Source organism: Dromaius novaehollandiae, chromosome 3 (assembly GCF_036370855.1).
Source record: "Dromaius novaehollandiae isolate bDroNov1 chromosome 3, bDroNov1.hap1, whole genome shotgun sequence".
Taxonomy (NCBI): domain Eukaryota; kingdom Metazoa; phylum Chordata; class Aves; order Casuariiformes; family Dromaiidae; genus Dromaius; species Dromaius novaehollandiae.
Window position 1 is genome coordinate 119,960,975 of NC_088100.1, and position 14,519 is coordinate 119,975,493.

The 14,519-nt window shown below is 41.1% G+C and overlaps 1 protein-coding gene across 11 annotated transcripts in view; it reads right to left on the bottom strand.

Moving 5' to 3' along the window:
- The window catches only part of DISP1 (dispatched RND transporter family member 1), a 93,752-nt gene extending 79,463 nt beyond the window's left edge, over positions 1-14,289 (bottom strand). For 4 of the 11 annotated variants that reach the window (XM_064509976.1, XM_064509975.1, XM_064509973.1 and 1 more), the window contains exon 1: positions 14,134-14,289. The gene's annotated coding sequence lies outside the window, so the exon portion shown is untranslated. Of the gene's footprint in view, positions 1-312; positions 5,969-6,019; positions 6,065-14,133 lie in introns of those variants that run through there. The other 7 variants (XM_064509968.1, XM_064509972.1, XM_064509969.1 and 4 more) reach the window with 6 other exon arrangements.
- Positions 14,290-14,519: the final 230 nt, after the last annotated feature.

Consider the following 14,519-nt stretch of genomic DNA (forward strand, 5'->3'; position numbering starts at 1 on the left):
CACACACAAAAGGCTCAGTTTTAACAAGAAAACTGCTGCTGCTGGTCCTGCTCAATCAGTTTCTTCTGCCCCATCAGAAATGGTGATCTCTTTTATGGGACTGCCTCTTACTGGATACATGTTTTTCTTCCTTAGACATCTTTCACTTCCCACAGAAGTCCATCTCTCCACTCTTCTCCCATGCCGTTGCCTCTTGACTTTTGGCTTCTTCTCTGACAAGGAAACTAACCACATGTCCAGGAGCAGTTAGTAGCCCTGTCCTTAAGGACGGCACAGCTTTGAAGAGTGAGACACTAGCAGTATTTAGCCTACCTGTTCGTATCTTCACTGTAACAGTGTTCATTTGCTTTAGCTCTGAAACATGCCTCTCTCCATGCCTCTTCTTATGCACGACCTAGAAGAGGAGTCAATTAACACTTGACTTCTACTTTAATCCTCCACTTTTCTTAGTGGTTACTTAACAGCAGGGTCTGGCATGCTCTGTGGGTAGTTTGCATGGGTTTGAAAGTCAGCAGTCGGTTTTGAATGAGGATTTAAGGGGTTCATCTATTTGTGTGATCCCTACTTTGGGAGAAGAGAATAGTAAGAGAGCAGTGAGGAAGGAGCAAAGCAGATGGTTTTAAAAGGCAAAGAACAGACCAGAAACATACTTTGAGTGTTGTGTTACATAAGTAGCCTGTCCCAGGGCTGCTGGTCTACGTATGGGGTTTCTTTTTTGTTCTTGTTTTTTTAGTTTTCTTGTTATAGCAGCCAGACAAAAAAAATCGATACCCACTTTTTGCAGATCATAGAGAATCTAGGATCTTTCCTTGCTTCATGAAGATGCGTGAAACAGCAGATTTTGCAGCAGCAATGCTCCGGTCCCCAGTTCCTTGTCTTATAGTGTCTTCACTTTTAAATGCTGATACACAATAGTATTAACAGATTAACATGATGCCAAAGTACAGCAGGGCACACAAAACAAGCAGGCTTATTTTCCTGCAGAGAAAGAAAAGTGACCCAGAAATGCACCTGGAGGACTAACAAACTAGTGCAAAATAAAGATGCACACAGACTCATCTGTGTTAACACATTCCAAAGTGCACTTAATCCATTTTCAAAGTAGAAAGTAGAATTTATGTTCACTGGCCAGTTGAATTCCCAGTAAGAAAAGCATCATCTGGATGCGGAATATTAATTTGAAAATAGTTATCATGAACCTTCTCTACCTCATTTCTCTGTAAACAAACATTAAGAACCTGACATATCCATGGCAACTTATGCTGTGGAAACCAGACCTAAACATAACCTTTTTAAAAAGTGATGTCAGTCCTCTCAAATAGAATTCACTGAGGGAACTATAAACCCTGTAGGGTGACACTGTAATAACAAATTTAAATGTAAACTTCAGTGGAGGCCTAACTTAAAACACACACCTGGAGAAAGCAGCCCACAGGGATTCCAGTCTGATTGTACCAGACTGAAAAAGGTATTTCTCTGCCCTCAAGACCCCACATCATATCTCACTGTTCAGCACTTACAGTTTGTTAAAACAGAATTAAGTTATACCAGTATGGCCCCCAGCCTCCCAACCATAGGAAGGTTGTGTTGCTGTAACAATTCCGAAAGTCACCTCATTTTAGCCTGAAACAACCTCCCCACCTAGAAAAGCTAGGCAGGGCAACATAACCGGGATTCCTCGGATAACATTCAAATTCAGTGAGCTTTACTGCAAGGTAACTTTATAAATCTCAATCAGATCTAAGCAACTGTACTATGCCTGGAGTCTTTCAGAAAGGAGCTATCTTCAGCAGTAGTGAGGAGGGAAGAGGAAGGAGAAGAGGCTGCATTTTTTTAATGCAGCAAACGTAAGGGGGGGAACATACATCATAGTAAGTTCCACTGTGGTGGGTATTTTTAAGCTACTGAAGTTTTAAACAGTTGTTCTATAACCTGAAGATACTGTAACAGAAAAAGTTAAACACAACCTAAGAATCCAGCAGTGAAGATCTCTGCTGTTAGGTATTAACTTTTAATGCAGAAAGAAAGATGAGCATCTGAAGAGTTTCCACCTCTGTAGCTGTTGACAAGGACTGATCCTTACAGCATTATGTGCTGCTTGTGGAAAACAAGGCACCAACTTAAACATGCCCTTCAGCAAATCATAATTCAATACCATATCAGAGATAAAAATGCTGACAGTTCCGTTTCCTAGGCCCGAATTCCTGCTACCAGACTATATTGCCTCTTTTTTCTGCATCTTAATTGCTAGTCTCAGCAAACAGGACATGCAAGATAAAAGCCAGTATCTGCTAATGAGTGGATGTTTTATTTCATATCTTAATTCTAAATTAGAGTAATGAGCAGAGCAGTCTGAAATCTCAGATTTTGATATTGAATTTACCATGATTGGATGAGTGCGATTTCTCCCTTGCACCCAAAGCAATTTTATATGACACTGGGGAAGAAAGGAGATTCTGGAAGTTTGCAGCTGCCACTACATACTTAGCTTATCAACTGTAAGATGTTTAGAGTTATAAAGTGGAAGCACATTAGAAGGTTTAGGTCAGAAGGCTTATGAAAGTATTTTTCTCCCTGGTATGCAATATGACTTTTCTCCAAAGAGAAGGGAGTGGAAATGAGGGTGTATGGATGTGCTATTTTGAGAGCAAGAGCCATTATCACAAAAGAAGATAATGATTAACATGGACCTGATGCTACTAACCAAAATGTCGTCTTTTTAATTTGTATACTCTGGCTTTCTTTGTACTGTGAAACTCTTCTAGGATTTTCTAATCCTAGAAAATAATGGTTGGAAAGCAGCTCAATAATTCAGCTAATCCACCTTCTCAGAACTAGATTAAAAAAGCATAGTCCAGATGTAGTTAATCTGTTCTTTAAAAAGCATGCTGAAAATGGAAATCCCACAAGCTCCCTAAGCAATTTTATTGAGCAATTCACAATTTTTTTCTAGTGCCCATTTACATCATCTCTGTGGCCATTTAAACCCATTACTGCTGGTTTTATCTTTAGGGTGGTTATGGTGAACACCACTTTCCTCTTTTCTTATATCTTGCTTGAACACAATTCTTCCTTCTTCCTGTAGTCTTCTGTTCTTTAAGAAAACTACTGAATCTTTTTGTGAAAAAAAAAGTTTTAAAGACTTTGTTCTCTTTACTTTCCTCTATACACTCCCCAGGTATTCTACCTTTTCTTGAGGTGGAATGCCTAAACCTAGAGTGAAGAACTGTCATATGATATATGGAAAGTTATCCTGCTTATGCCTCTGTATCTGACCTGTTTGCAACACTAAGGTAACAAATCGGATGCAATTCTGTTAACTACAACAGCCGCCAGATCCTTTGCACAAAGTTCTTTCTACTCCCCACTGTTTACTTGTATGACTGATTACCATTAAATGGAGGACCTTGGATCTTGTCCTCATTTGAAACGCATACTTTTCCTTAGACTGAGTCTCCAGTGTGTTTAAATCATGCTGAACCCTAACTATGTTTTCCAACATGCTGGCAGCAATTCCCAGCTCGGTACCATCTGCTGCTAATATCGCATAGCCTTAACTTTTCACTTAAGTCGAAATTAGTGACAGAACCCTGCAGAGACCCCTCAGTCTAGACATCATTCTGGTTTGACAGTGATCCATGAAACTACTTTGTTTTCCACCAACTTTATGGTATTAAGAGAAACATTTTCCTTGCATTTTACAAGGATAGTATCATTAGATTAGCCTCATTAAAACAAAGACATATCTGTTTCTCCCAAAGCCGCAAGACTTGATACCTTGTCATAAACAGAGATTTGACTGCTTGTCAATTTGGTTTTGAAAAAATCCACACTGGCCTTTATCACCTTGGTACTTTTTCCTCTAAGAGCTTACAAAATAGTTCATCTTTGTTACAACCTTTTTGCAAATGGTCTCTAGTTCTCCACTGGTTCTTATCCAACTCCTTTAGATGCAGGTAGTGTCTTAGACTACCCCACCATCACCCTTTTTTAGGGACTTCACCTGACTACACAAAAAGTCACAGTGGTTCTGAGACTAAGAACCAGGTAAAGCAAAAAAGCTGTAGTTGAATTTCATCTGCTTTTCAATTAGCACTTCTGTAAGTATTATTATTTTCCTCTAAGGGGAGTTCCTACACCTCTGTTTCTGGGGTCAGCTGCAATTGCAGCTTATCCTGCAATAAAGATAAGCCTGAAGCAAGTGCATTAAACATTGGCTTTCTCAGCATCACCTGTTACACTTCTTTACTCTGTAGCAGGCAACTCCTTATTTTTCTTACTGCTGGATAAACTATTCTAGAAGTACACTATCTTATGCCTTTGATACTCAGGGGACCATCACAGGCTTCCTACAGTTCAAACATGGTAAACAGATACAAAGAAAGAGATGGGCCCACATTAAAAAAGCTCCCAGAAGACTGGACCATACTAAGGCACATAGCTTACTGTTACATGTTGTACAGTATGATGTCTTTGTATCATGCGTTTCTATAATCATATCAACCTTTTAATCTTTAAAATTGTTTGACATACCTTTATAATAGTGTCAACTCTGGCCTCAGCCAATACGTGCTTACTCAAATTTATAAAAGTCACCTGTTGGAACATTTGAGAGTACACAGCCAAAAATCATGCACCAATTGTTTTTTGATAGCTAGGAGGAAAGAAAACACAGTCAGTCATGGAATACATACATATAAGATTATAGCTTTGTCAGATACAATCATTTTTCTTAAAACCCACACCAAGCCAAAGTATGAAGTTGTTACAGGGCTCGTAATTAGAACCAAAAGACACAAATTTTCATCCTGGGGAAAAAAGTTTCCATATTCAACACATTTGCCTTTCTATCCCAGTTCAACAGAAGAAAGTTCCAAACATGTGACCTAAATATAAAAAGTTTTCTTCATAACACAGAAACCTTCCTGTCTGAAGTTAAAACTTCATTAATGTAAACAGTTTTTACAGAGAAAAATCTGTACTTTCATTAAAGGATAAAAACAGAAATGTAAAACATTTACTTCCAAAAGAAAATCAAGTTAATCCAAACTAGTCCTTTCCAAAAAGGTTGCAACCAAGTGATTTCTGGAAACTTTTCATTACTCAGCTTCTTAATTGTCTACACCCTAATTTAGTAAACACCCAGCAGCAGCCCACATTCAAGTTGTAGCCAGTCTAGTTTGGTACATTGGGAAAACAAAGCTTTATGGTACAGATGGAAATGATCTTACAGCTCACTAGTGTTAAATGAGACCTCCTGCCCCCGTCTTTTGCCTCTTCTTCTGGATGAGCTGCACCAATCCCACCTCGTGTTTGTTCTGGTATGCATCTCATCTTGTGTTCAGCTCATTCAACTTGGTAACCAGAAAGTAACCTAACTAAACAAGCTAACTAGCTTTCTACAAGGTTTGCAACTGAAATAGGCTTATGCCATGAACAGTTAAGCACGAGGAAGGTGTAAAGCACAAGGCAGGACCTTGTTGCTGGGTTTGGATACTGGAAATTTGTGATCTAGGAAAGTAGTTATATGTATTTGCTATTTTTTTTTAAATACACACACACGCTATTTGTTATATAACATATACTACTAAAAGCAGGACACTTCCGATCTGTATTTCCCAACAAGTGCTGTCCTCACAGCCTAGAAGGTTACACACAGTAAGATCACAGCTGCTGAACATGGCAGCCTTATTCATAACTAAAAAAATCTTTGATTCAGTTGCCTGAGGTCCTCTAACTTGACAGTCTACAGAAGTCTGAATTCACTGAATGAAGGTAGCGATGAGAAAAGAATTTAAGCAGCAAAGTTGCTTAATTTAAGGAACAAAGTTGTTGCATCAGTTCCCCCTACTTGCCGTTCTCCACATAATAAAAGGCACAGGTGTTTGCTTCTACCTGTGTTTTATTACACTAAACAGGAAGTTACTAAAGACTATCCACAAGCAGCTCATGTTTAAGAAATAACTATTTCTTATTAAGAATTATCAAAATATTTATCCTGTTCAACCTTTTTGCTTACCATATTTGTTCTCCACTCTGCCCCAGTCATTCTGATTAGTCAGAGCTGTAATACAATGGAGGAAGTTTGCAACAGAAATATGAAAGTAAGTTTCCAGTAAATGCAAACCAGACACCACAGAGCAGTCTTTGAATCTGGCTGATAAAAGAGCTGGCATTAACCCTTGATGAGCAAAGCCGTAAAGTCATTTCAGGATGTCCTTCAGCCCTACTATTAGCAGTTTTCTAAATTTTAACTTGGACCTTCTGACACTAAGGCAGTGATCACCTAGCTCTGCCTTGAAAGAGAGGGCAATAGCGAATGCGAGGGGAGACAGCAGCACTCCGCTAATGGCTGGGGGGCCTCAAAAGCAGAAGGAGCTGAACATTATCTCCTCGTCCTCTTATTGCAGAATCAGTTTGCTGTTCTGACAAATTTAGCAGTCCAAGTTAAACATAGCAAGGAACTCTGAGCAGTACAGTCAAACCAGCTTTTGGGGTTAGAGAAGATGCTGGTTTAAGAAAAAAAAAACCCAAAACATTTTGGGCACATGAGAACACATGCTAGTTTTGCCTGCCTCAATAGTAGTAAAACATAGATTAGAAGGTCATATTTCTGAAAATTAATAACCTCTCTATTGTAAATATTACTGGCAAAGCCGTCATAAAGAAAAGCTGTGAAAGAGCTTCTGCAAAGTAACAGTTTTTTAAAAGCTAGTAGAACAAAAAACTCAAAATCCATCCACCTTCTTTACACTTCAGTGATGAAAATTCATTTACAAAAAGATCACTTTAAAGTCCCCATAATTTCACTGTAAAGCTATGTGGTTTGCAGATCTCAACAATATTCAAGGCAGTTATAAACAGCCATGTGACCCTCTTGTGGAAAGGCCACGGAAAAGAATCCATCCGGAGTTTGTGTTGGCCAAGCAAATCAATATACTTAGTCATAACTCAGCAGCACTACTTACAAAGCAAGTAATTGTTTTCCCAATAATGCCATCGCTACCATTTTTAACAGAGAACAAGTTGCCAAAGTACTGAGTTTGCAGTGGATCTTAAGCTGGCTTTGCCTAACAGATTATACGCTAAAAACGATTTTCTGGTACAACATTTAAGCTTTTGCACTTAAAAAGATGTCAGTTACAGTTCATGGTCAACCGCATCACCATTTTCTTCAGCAATCCTAACGTATATACATTATCACACAATGATACATGCCACTGAATACATTTTATTCTCTAAAACCCTTGATACAAATTTTGCTTTCTTTTGTGAACTTTCATTGTCAAAAAGATACATGATGACTAACTCATGCTCACAAAACTTCCAGGAGTAACAGGACCTTAGACTTTATTTTCACAAAAGTGTTCTAAACCATATGAATGCTTTTTAAAATTTTATTATGATATATATATATATATATCACATGATTTAACTTCAAAGAGTCTTAAGATTAAGTTACAGAATTCTTGCAATACTTACTGCAGATTTTTCTTATGGTATTAAAAAAACCTATCAACAATAACTTAGAACATATGTTTAAGACTAGGGTAAAGTTTATTCTGGGAGCCAAAAATTCCATTCGGCTTTATATAATTATCTTGAACAGCATACATATTAAAGAAAATATTTAAAGTTACTTATATATTCAAACTATGCGGCAAAGTATCTTGTAATTTGCTAAGACCAAAAACATTGCTACAGTTGCAATCTTTAATTAATTAAACTCTGTTCTCAAAGTTCCCCTCTTCCCTCCTCCCACCCAATAAATCCCCACATCACCAAGTTCTCATACAACTTTAATTTAAACTGCTGTCTGACATGGGTGTTGTGATACTAAGTATTTTTAGTTTCAGCAGATGCTCAGTAATACTGCTGATAGGAGCCATAAAAGCTTCCAGAGAACAGAAACTGTAAAAGAAAATTTCTAATAACGCGTTTTCACTTCAAGTCTAGAAGCATCTCCAGTCCACATCTACAGCTATCAAGCAACCACGTCTCACAACTAATAGGAATGTGCAAAGCTCAGAGCTGAGGCCCTTACAAAAAGTACAGCTTCGACTCCAGCACTACCCCGAAGCACAACTGTAATCTGAGCTCTATCATTCCACTCACATTCCAGGTAAAATAGGTTTTCTGTTTACAAAAAACATCTTCTCAAATCTCACTATTAATGCTCTATCCTGTATATAAATACTTCATCACAGACAGGCACTTCACAAAGGACACATTCAACACACCAGTTTAGGGAAAATGCATTTACCACCAAAAAGGCATAGAAAAACATGCATTGTTACACATACTCAAATATAACGTGGCTGGTAAAGACGACTTAAAGAGGCTTGCATTGAAAGAATCAATTTCTTAAGTCTGTCATTTTATGTCCAAAAATACTTTCAAAGCCTACTCATTGTTCAGGCAAGCAAAAGTCATAGAAAGACACCAATATTGTATTTAAACATTCAGACTTGAAATGACACTCATCAATTCTCTATTCAAACACTTACAAAAGCCGCAAGTGTGATACTTTGCAAAAGCAAGTGACAAGCACAGTATTAGCTATGGCAAAAAAATTAAAAGAAAAAAAAATTACTGCCTTCGAGTTTTATTCTCTGTTACAGCTCCAATAAGCATGTCTTATCACATGTAAGGATGGCAATGGCAAAGAAAAATAGTGGGAGCCCTACAACAGAAGACTGTTTGCAGCCCTTGACCAACCTTAGTTACATAAAGACAGCAGATAAAGAATTAAAGCTCTAGGGGCCCACAGATTCTTGACAATCCAGGAATAACAATAGTCTCAATTTCTAAGTGTTATGGCTATGCACAAGAAAGCACTAGTGCTCCAAACACAAGCTTAACCCTGGAATGTAAATATTTTCAGACGAGAAGGGATACATCCCTCCTGTTAAAGCTAAAGCCTTCTCCTTGCCATTTTATCTACATGTCAAGTTTATTAACAAGGAGAGAGTACACAAGCATAAAACACAGTGTAGCCATCTGCTAATAGTTATGGCCTAACTTAAGTCATTTTTAATTATACTACAACATAACTCTTGTGCTATTTAGCATAAAACACCAAAAAATGGTTTTATCATGCTGTGTTTGTCTGTTTCTATGAAAACAACTCAGTGCTATAGAATAAGATGCACAGCAAGACCTTTCTTCAAAAACCCTAACAGAGACAGCTAAAATTATTAACAGTCATGGGTTGAATACACCAGTCTACCCGAATGCAAGTTTTTCACTTCTACCACAGGCAACAAAGATGGGGGAGCGGGTAAGAGAATAAGTACAGGGGACATTTAAAAAGTGTTTCATTTGCAGCCTTTGTAAGCTGGGCATGCTGAGACCCCCCTGTGCTCTGTGCCACCAAGGACACCCTACCGTGCCTCTCTTGGGAGTCCCTACAGTTCCCCTCATGCTGGGCTGTGTCGCGAGCTCTCCGTAGCAAAAATCCCTCAATTCCCCACCTTGGCATTCAGGTTTCCCCTCATAGCCACAGGCTTTACATGCCCCTGTTCTCTTCTCCATCCCCCTGTCCCCCACCAAGACCACGCACCTCAGTCACCAGCTCTTCTTCTGACTGCCTGTCCCCCTTTCACATATATTCTATTTAATTTCACGTGGTACTTTATTGCCTATCTACCAACCAGTTCCTCTCTCTCTCTACCCTCCTCATTGCTACCTTCCCTCCCTACAAACCCTTATTGTTGTTGAGGTCTCTTACCCCACACCATCACCCTTTAGTCTCCTGTTGCACCCTGCTTCCCACACTCTGTTCCTAGCACCGCTTTTCTTGCTGGTTTTGCCCCACTCATCTGGTCTGATTGCTTCTACTTTTAGATCTTTTCCTTCCCTATGCACCATACGCCACTGGTACTCCATCCCCACAAGACTCCCTGCCAGATATATTTCTGTTATACTGCCTGCTAAAGAATCTCCCACACAGCAAGTTAAACTGCACAGATATAAATAAGCACAGATAGCAGAAAAATACACTTCCACCTTTCAGATTCCTTGGTTAGGAAGCCATGAGCTGCCTGTGAAGCAATCTTCTCTGCTCTTCCATTTTTCACCAAGCTAGCTGGATTGTACTCCTAGATGACCAGAATGTTTCTCAATTGCTTTTGACTTGATGGATGTGATGTTCCAAAATTACACAGAGACAGACTAAATGCACACCTTTCTGATTACTACGAACCTCTAAACCAAAATTCTGATGTAAATTTTGTGTGGCTGGTCTATTACCACCAAAAGATGCATGCAAGAAGAGACTTAGTTTATTAAGCTTCATGAAAAGAGATCCCCCCAAAAGGCAAGTTACTGTAACAGAGGTCTCATTTTGACAGTAAAGCTATGAACTATTTCATCTGCAACAGAATATTGATCTGTCAATAGTTATGTTTATGTAAAAACTTCAGAGTGTCATACAAGCAATGGTGAAAAGTTTTAGCTATCTTTACATTACAGTCTCACTGAATGTATAATTTAGAGACTATAATCTATTATTATGCTACAATGTGAAAGCAATGTGCTTATTTAGGTCCTTCCCAAAACCAGCATTTTCACATCCTCCCATAGAGCTTAATTTTTGTTGCACTTCACACCAAAGCACAGCTGACTTCATAAAAACTGCTCACAGGAAGTCACACTAAACTCAGAAATACCATATGGTCACTGAACAAGAAAATAACCATGGTTACAAAACCAAATTAATTCCATTGACCACTTTGAAGAGAGATAGTTGTAGACTCACTAATTATCTGAGGTGCTTATTATGTATTTCAAAGTTTGAAAGTAATTCTATACTTCTATCAAAGCTAATAAATCAATCACCTCTGTTAAAGGCTTAAAGGAAAAGTAAAGCTTACTGCTCAAATCTATAGTGAACATATGAGAAACATTACTATGAAAGCCATTCAAAAAGTCTCCTCATGGGAAAGGGTAAGATTATGAGAACTAAGTGTTTTCACATGTTCTTTCTACCTTTGTTCTTTTATAGTCTTATTTTTCACCTCTTCTATGGCAAGACTTTTTTTTTTTGGGGGGGGGGGGGAAGGTTACTAATCTGAATTCCATCTCTTACTTCTCAGGGCCCTTTGGGACCGCTCTCCCCCATCAATGTCTTTTGTTCCTGCTACACTGATTCTCTGATCAGTCAAAACCAGCTTCGCATGGCATTCCCCAACAGAGTCAAATTAGCGACAGTAGCAAATTTGGAAAGAACCAGTGAGTAGAAAGTTATTTGAAAGGACAAGAACACTTCTTTCTCAATGTTTTAAGCCTGTCCACTGAGAAACAGCAAACAAGCTTCATCCTGAACTCACGTCTCATGTATTAATAAGACAGAGAAGGCCAAACTGAAGCAAAGCTGCTGCTATATCCACACACTAAAACCCAACCACTGTTGCTGCTCCTCCAGGTACTATGGAGGTAAACAGCCACCAGCGCAGCCTGATTTAATCACATCACGTATCACATCCACAAACAACCTCAACTCTGCTCCGATGAGTTCAAAAGCAGATCAACAAAAATCAACACAAACTCAGTGCCTGCAGATCTAAATGAAAAACCCAATGTCTGCATTTTAGTCTCTACACAGAGACAATACTACCCAAACAGGCAAAAAACTCCTTTGTAATGCTATAGAGACTCAAATCCTACTGCAGCCTTTAATATTTTACATCACTGTAGTACTAGGTGCTAGTTTCAACATCCATCTGCTTTTAACTGATGTACACATTTAATCTTTAATCTCAAAATAACTGTGTCCTCAAACTAGGCTGTTATATTATTATATGATATTACTTACTTTGCTGTAATGAAGCAAACAAATGTTCTGGCAGAATTTGATTTTCCTTTTTATTTAATGACTTCCAAGGTACCTAATGCCGAAACTATGTATATTCCAGGTAGTAAAGGGTGGGGGTTTTGTTATAAAGTTTGCAGTTTAAAGATAGTTACTACAAAAGCTGCAAGAGTTGTTTGGGGGTTTTTTTGTTGTTGTTGTTTAGGCTTAATTTGTATCTCAGCAACTAGCACAAGAGCATCCCAATGCTAAGTGCTGTTCCTAGAAGCTACTGAAGAACTGAGAGAAGTACAAGTTACATTTATTTTACATTTTCCTTTTTGTGGTTATGAATGTAACTTATTTGTTATGTTCAACAACTCAGTGATTACAAACTTAGGTATCTGCAGCAAAAGCCTATAAATATTGTAAGTCTTTATATATGTTTCCCCACTCCAAGCATTTTTGCTCTACTTGGCTGTTCCACACTTGACCTTTTCCATCTCCATCACTACAGGATGTTAGGATGTTTGCTTCAGGCTCACATGGCCCCTGCTCTAACATCTCTTGTCCCTTTGTCCAGTTAAAGAAGCCCATCTCAAGGGGAACCAACCCCACCCTCCTCCAAAACAAAAAGATTCTGAGACTAATAAGCTATCAGCAAGTGATCCTACCCTGCTCAGATATTATTCTGCTTTGTCATCCACCTTGCCTTAAGCCTATGCTGAATAGATGCTTTTTGGGACAGAAACTAGTCTAACACTATCATTACCTCATAGACTGGCACAGGGAAGCTCTGACTTAAGGTAGGTTTCTAGGTGATATATATATGTTTACATACAGTATACTACAACGCCTCACACCAATTAATAACGTACTAACTTTTTTCTGCAGGGGACTTTCACATTAACTAAAGAGACCTATCCATCCCAACTGTTTTCTTGCACCTATTTTCCCTGCAATTCTACCTGTCAACACTTAAATCTGAGCACATATATTTATAAGCCCATTGACAATTCAGATGCCTTATACTAAGTGTTCATTACCATTTTACAGGTTTGTACTGGGGGCTTTTTTGGTCTGCTTGTCAAAGCCAGAAGTTAACACTAACTGTTATTTTATGAGCTAGTTAGGAACTCTGATCAGACAACTTCAGTTGCTTTAAAATACACACAACCTACAGACAGGTACACAAAGTAACTATAGCTCTTCATCCCTCTCCTCAAAAGGATATCAGCCCTTATTTCACTATGTTCAGTTCAAACAAGCAACCATTTTGCAAAGCTTTGTTTTTCCATCCTGTCCATAGGCTGAGAACCGATGGAAGGTCCTCCACCTTTCTCGCAGAAGTGCTCTCAAGCAACTCAAATTCCAATACCCTCTCCTCCTCTGCTAGGAGGAAGATGGGATGAGAAATTGGCAGGTGAGTTGTCCTTTACACAGAGGGTAAAGGATTTTGCGAGCAGGGTACAACAATGAGTAGGTGCAATGGTTGCAGGTGCCACCACTGGTAACAGTCCCTGGCTCCAGTGCAAGTTACAAGTTGCCATAAAGGGGCTTGGACAGCACTCAATGCACATCTCCCTGGACAAACCCCTGCCTTAACAGTTTCTCTATTACACCGACAGTATTTGCCACCACTGTCGGAAGCAATACTTAAACAGCTCACGCTTTTTGCACGGACAGAAGTCAGGGGTTACTACATCCTAATTTCCCAAGACAAAGGGGGCCACAGCAGTGCCCTTCAGAAACTACTGCCTGCAGCCCCGCAGCTCGCACGCACTCTTTGCTCCTGAAAACAAGCTACGGCACCATGAGCGGCGTCGGAACAAAGACAACCAAAACCGTGAGATACGACCGGCCTCCCGGTGCCCTTCAGGTTCACGGCGAACACCACAAACTGGATGCCTGAACACCTTTTAACGAGGCCCCAACTCCCCCCGAAATCCACGCCAGAATTCAGAAGTCGATGCAAAAACCCACTTTTCCGCAAGTTTTTACAACGAGGCCCAGCAGCAGAGAGGGCACCGCTGGCTGCCCGCCGCCTCGCACACGGCAACGGCCCCCGCCGCCCCAGCGCGACCCCCGCGCCCCGCGCACCGGTAACGCACCCGCCGCCCGCACCCAGACCTGCGCCCCGGGCGGGCCGGCAGCGCGGCTGCCGCGGAGAACAGACGGCGCCGGCTGGCAGAGCGCGGCCCGGCCCCAGCCGCGCCGCCCGGCCAGCCCCGGCGCGACCGTTACCGGCGGCGCGGCCGTTGCCGGCGGCCGCGCACCTCAGTGCCGCCGCGCGCCCAGCCGCCGCGGGCCCCCCCGCACCGCCCGGCGGCGCCGCCACGTACCTGGCCGCGGCGCGGCGGCGGCTCCCGCGGGCTCCGTTGTTGCGGCGCGGGCGGCAGGAAGCGAGCGGCCCCCGCGGCGTCTCCACCGTGGCGCAGTTACCATGGGACGGACGCCCTCACCCTCCGGAAGTCGCCGCCGCCGGGGGCGGGAAAAGGGGCGGGGACAGGGGCCATCTTGAGCGCGGCGCTAGGGCTGGTGGCTGCCTCCCGCCATCTTGAGCGTGGCTCGCTCTCGAGGCAGCCCAGGTCCGGTCCGGTCCGGTCCGGTCCGGTCCGGTCCGGTTCTGAGCCGCTTCTTGAGACCAAGCCCTGGGGGGCGGTAGAGGTGGTGTGAGGAAGGTGTGGGAGGAGTGTTGAGGGCACCCACAGGTGCTCCGGGCACCCGC